Genomic DNA, 6000 nt, shown 5'->3' with positions numbered 1-6000 from the left:
TCTCGGCCCAAATGGGCCCACACGCTCGTGTGGCCCTTTTAGCCCAAATCTAGCCACAAATATTAGATTCACCTAGCCTAGTCCAAATTTACTACACAATCAAACAACTTATCCAATTGGGCTTGTAGGCCCATTAGGCCCTATGACCCCTTTCGACCCATCATGACTCAAGTAGCCATCCTACAGCTAGAGTAGTAAGAAATACACACCTGATAGGAGACTGGAGTTAATCCACACTCCGAGCACTCTTAGCCGACGCCCAACCCAAACGAGCACGCCATACAGCGAAAGGGATCAGCCAAGAAAGGTACATTTACTCTCTTCATGGTTCCCTCTATTTAAAGCCAGCTTCACAACCACTCTTATGTTAGCTTCCGATGTGGGATCCCTCCAACATTAGAGTTTAAATTCAACACCAACTTTTGCCTTCTGTTAGCAAAATAAATGCTCCTTGCTTGCCATGGGATTGAACCTATGCCTCCCTTAAATGCTCCACACGCTACTTGCCACTAAGCCACAAGGCTTTTTGTGTCATATTTTATCCCCAATTAATTATAAGGTCTAAAGGTCAAAGTCCGTGTTCCTTTAAAAAAAACAAAATAAATTGCAAGAGCCAAGGCTTGAACCCAGGCTCCCATACAACCTTAATGACACCACAACCACTAGACTACAAGCTTCCTTGTGTCATTTATTTAACACAATAATTTAAAAACCCTCATCCAAGCATCCAAGTTTTTTTTCACTTAATACCAAAATTTTTGCTAAAGCCCAAGTTTGAACCCAAGATTTCTCCAACACTTCTCAAAGCCATTAACCACTAATAGCAAACATTTAATTGTTTCATTTCATTGCACAATTAAATACCTATATACAACCTCCTTACGGACCCCCACTCAAGGCCCAATACTTCTAGGCCCAAATTCGGGGTGTTACATATCTTAGTAATACATATTAAAAACCATCAAAAATGAATAAGCCACCTTATTACATTTAAAAGCCCAAAACCTCAAACGTAATTAAAAGGATGTCCAGTTCACCAGAAGAAAATCAAACTTTCAGAACTGGTGGCCACTCCGAATTCCCTCACAGCTCCAAGCCCACTATGGTTGGGGATTTCCTGCGTGGATGAAAATAAAAGGGTGAGTTTGGGGAAACTCAGTGTGTAAGGAAAACCCATTCAAAGCCCAAGTCAGCTCAAGCCTATTGGGCCTAAGCCCATTCAGTATGCAGTGGTCTTGGGCGAGCCCTTTCAGATTACAATAAACTGGGCCTTAGCCCCTTATTCAGATAATAGTATGGCCCATAGGACCATTTCAAAATACATGCAACATCAGTAAACATATGCAAGCCCATTTGGGTAACAATGGTACTGGGCCAGAGCCCTTTTCAGATTACAATAAACTGGGCCTTAGTCCCTTATTCAGATAACAGTATGGCCCATAGGCCCATTTCAAAATACATGCAACATCAGTAAACATATGCAAGCCCATTTGGGGAGACTACTCAACCCACCAACCACTACACTCCACCCGTACCAGCCCAACACTCCATGTGGGGAATAGCTCAACCCACCCAGCCCAACACTCCACAGCTTGTGCCTTTGTGCTTTCGATTAACGATAAATTGAGGCAAAGCCTCTAGTACGTGGACAAGCCACTTTCAGTACTTCCTCCGTCAATATCCCAATCCCATGCATCGATAATAACAACATGGCATGCAATAAATAACAACGATCAAACATGCATTTAGGTCAATTTAACCTAGGGGTATTTCGTAATTTATCTACTAGGGGTAAAGCGTAAATTTTCCACTTTTAAAGGTATTTCAGTAATTTATCTATTTTAGGGTTTTCATGCATATTCCTACTTTTCACGTACTAATGTAATCATGTACCGAGGGTTCTTACGAATTGGGCCGTTGGCCCATCATTCCAATTTTGGCCCATTAAGCCCAAAAATATCGAGGGCACAGAAGTCATGCACTTTGCATTCCAAACATTGCAGCTTACCAAAAACATTAATCGATTTACCTCATGAGCATTCGCACACTCGTAAATCTACAAAATACCGGTTTTCGGCATTTCGGCTTTTTGGCTTTTGCCGATCTAGACTAAGAAAGAGGGTGTTAGTTACACACCTGTTTGCGACGATATGCTGATGAGATCCACACACGAACCGCCTACAATTGGATTACTAACACGTTAATCTAACTATTCAAATACAAACTACGTATTAACCCCTTACAATATTCGGCCAACCACACCTACAGATCATAGTAAGCTTATAAGAAATCAATAAGCAACTCATTAACAAATTTTTGTCAATGTTTACCACATAATCATAATTTCACTGCAAGCTGTCTTCCTGAGCAACAGTCACTAAATCATTTATAACTGGAGCTACGAAACTCCAAATCAAGTGCCGTTAATTTTCCCTGAAAATAGACTCATATATCTTCTATCCATAAAATTTTCAGAATTTTTGGTTTAGCCAATCAATACCAGATTTTTCTCAAAGTTTCCCATGTTTCACTGTTTGACTAATCTGACCACTCTTCATTACGAATCAAATTTCTCATTGTACAGAATTCAAAATATGTTCTTGTTTATTTCATTAGAAGCTAGACTCAATAAGCTTTAATTAAATAATTTATTCAGCTTCTAATTCATCTCCCACAATTTATGGTGATTTTCCAAAGTCATGTTACTGCTGCTGTCCCAAGCAGATTTATTACCAAATCACTCTTTCACACCTAACTTGCATGCTTGTTATTTAAACATGTATATCACCAATCAATCATCACATATCTATGATTTTACTTAAGTATAATCTCCATTTCATCATTTTAAAGCACAACATGTTAGCTGATTTTCCCTTTAACATCTAAGGCACATGCATGCTTATTTGTTTGGCTCAACTTCACCTATCTTCCATTTTTCATCAAAAGAACATGAAACAACAACCATTTCCTTCATTTTAATTCATGACTAAATGCTCACAACACAACTGAAAATCAAAATATACTTCAAGAGTTAAGGTAGAATCAAGAAGAACTCATGAACCTCAAAATAGAAGCAAGGTACCAAGAACTTACCTTCAATTTTCCTCCTCCTAATGACCAAATACTCAAGAGCTTTCTCCTCTCCTTTCTCTTCTCTAACTTTCAGCTATGATGAACAAAGATGGACAAAACTTTGTTCTTTTCACCCCTTTTCTTTTAATAAAACTTCATATTTCATCCATTTAATTCTTTAATACAAAAGACATGATATTCTTATCATGAAACATTTACCTAACCCATTATCATGAAACATTTACCTAACCCATTATCATGGAACATTTACCTAACCTATTATCATGAAACATTTACCTAACCCATTATCATGGAACATTTACCTAACCTATTATCAATTTGTATCAATTTGTACCATAAATTATGGATATCAAGTGTACATTTTGTCTACAACAACATGATGGTTGGCCACTTCATGTAAAATGGGAGGTTTATCATGCAAATCCTCCTATTTATTTGGCCACTTCAATTTAGCCTATAGCATTTTCAAACATTTTCACATAGGTCCTATTTCATAATTTCACTCACAAATGACAAAATCAAAGCATGAAATTTTGGCAACATTCACAGAATTCCCGAAAATTGGGGCGTTACACAAAATAGCCAAAATTTGTTATCTTCTCCATGTACCAGCCGAAACACCCATGGAAGCCATGGCTAGGGTTTGGTTCAAGCTTCCAAGCTTCATCGTAAGTGATCTTGAACCTCGTTTTTAATGTTCTTTACATTTTTGAAGTCCAGGTAACATGATCTACTCATTTCTACCATTATTTTGAGTTAGGGTTTATGTTTAAAAATTGACCCATTGTGACATGCATGCATTTTGATGTTTAATGGTAGAAAATGAGTGTTGGGTGTTAAATAAACGACTTTTACTAAGCGATTTTCGTTGAAAACGTCCGAAATAACCGTTTTGTTGAAGTTGTAAAAATGGTATAAAAGGATGTTATGATTAGAATTGAAGTTTGTTATAGTTATAAAAATGGTTCGGCTAGGCCTATAGAGTGGGAAAATTGAATAAAATCATTTTACGAGCCTAGGGGAAAAAGTGTAATTTCAAAAAAGTTTAGGAGAAAAAATGCAATTTTTTCAAAAATATGATTTTGGGTTAATTTAAATAATGTGAGTCCTAAATAGGCTATATTTGAAATGATAGATCAATGAAATCGAGATTCGGGCTTAAATCAAGGAAAATACAAGTTTTGGTCTAAAATGGTAATTTTACCATTTCCGTATTCGAGGTAAGTTCGTGTGATTTAATAAGCATATTATTCATGTTATTGTTGTTATACATGAAATATATATTACTATAATTGTATTGAATTTGATCTTAATGGATATTTGATGGAAATTGACATTTGAAATAAAATGAATAAGTTTGTATGAAAACTAGGTGATATGTTATTTTTATTGTATGGACTAATGCCCAAATAAACATGAAAATGTGTTGAATTGAAGGCACATTGCATAATCATCTATGCATATTGGTATACTTGACGAAAAAAGAAAATCCTGGTTGAATTAAAAAGGGATATCTGATGGATAAATCATTGTTTACATGACATGAGATCATGCATGTGTTGCAGAAAAGGATTTAGCCCAGACGGGTAATCCGTTGATCTCAATATAGAAAGGATCTAGCCCGGACAGATGTTCCTTATGTGATCAACCCTCCCGAAGAATATGTGCATTGAAATGGATTTAGCCCGGACAGGTAATCCAATTAGGATCTGAATTTAGCCTGGATTGGTAATGCAGTTCCGAGCTTATTAGAGCACATGTCCTTGTAAGGGATTTAGCCTGGACTGGTAATCCCGGCGTCTACTCTATGAGTTAAACTACGGGGGATTTAATGTGGACTGGTAATCCCGCCGTAAGTTGTGAGGTTCGCGGGAGTGCGTACTTGAAATGATCACTTGTACGAATTGACAGTAAATGGAATATCCATCGAGATTCCAAGAAATTCAATGGGATTAATACGAGAAATGAATTAAAAGTTCTTGCCATGATATACTCAATTATGTACATATGATACTAATATCATGCATATGATTGTCATGTTTGGATGAGCGGCTATGCTAAGAGATAGCACAGGTAAGTACTCAGAAACCCATGAACACGTATTTGACATGTAAAATGGAATGGAATTATGATAAGATCTGCAAATGAATGAATGTTGCTTATGAGAATAATTTGTATGACAAACTTATGATGGTGATCATTTTATTGCACTGGAACAGTTTGGACAGCAGCAATCGTCCAAATATGAAAATCCACCAAAGATTGTAGAAGTCGAATTAAAGGCTAAATAAAATATGGAATTAAAGCTTATTGAGTCTAGTTTCACATAAAAGAAATGGTGTAAGCAAAAGAGGTGTATAATATGATATTTAATTGTTTTAGAAATAGGGTCAGAGTGATTTTGGACTCCCCTTATCTCAACTTTAGAAAATCATTAAAAATTGTATGAAAATAATTATGGGTTATAACTTATATGCCTAGAATATTGGATGAGTCTATTTTTAAGATAAATAAACAATAACATTATCCGAGTTCAGTACTATGAGATAAATGATTTTTAGTAAAGAGAGGTAGGATAGATGGACATCGGAATATGGGTGACTTTAATGAATAAACTGTACTAATTGGCTAAACCAAAAATTCTGAAAATTTTATGGTAAAAATATATATGAGTCTAGTTTCTAGGAAAATTATAGGATATTGATTTGGAGTTACGTAACCCTGGATGTAAATAATTTAGTGTCTGTGACTCGAGAAAATAACATGACTGGACTATGAATAAATATGAGAATTTAGAAATAGCATGTTAATAGATTGCTTATTATTCTCATGCGAGCTTACTAAGCTTAAAGCTTACTCCCTCCTTTCCATTTCTTTTACTATTGTTAGGTTAGCTCGGAGTTGGAG

At 36.0% G+C, this 6000-nt stretch overlaps 1 long non-coding RNA gene across 1 annotated transcript; it reads right to left on the bottom strand.

The window, feature by feature from the left end:
- Window positions 1-810: 810 nt before the first annotated feature.
- Window positions 811-3225, bottom strand: LOC128284154 (uncharacterized). Its single transcript, XR_008274490.1, has 3 exons — window positions 3094-3225; window positions 2137-2178; window positions 811-1117 (listed from the first exon to the last, which is right to left on the bottom strand). It is a non-coding gene; the product is annotated as an uncharacterized LOC128284154 (long non-coding RNA).
- Window positions 3226-6000: the final 2775 nt, after the last annotated feature.

The sequence above is a fragment of the Gossypium arboreum genome, chromosome 11, assembly GCF_025698485.1.
Source record: "Gossypium arboreum isolate Shixiya-1 chromosome 11, ASM2569848v2, whole genome shotgun sequence".
Taxonomy (NCBI): Eukaryota; Viridiplantae; Streptophyta; class Magnoliopsida; order Malvales; family Malvaceae; genus Gossypium; species Gossypium arboreum.
This window is presented reverse-complemented; position numbering and strand designations above follow the sequence as displayed.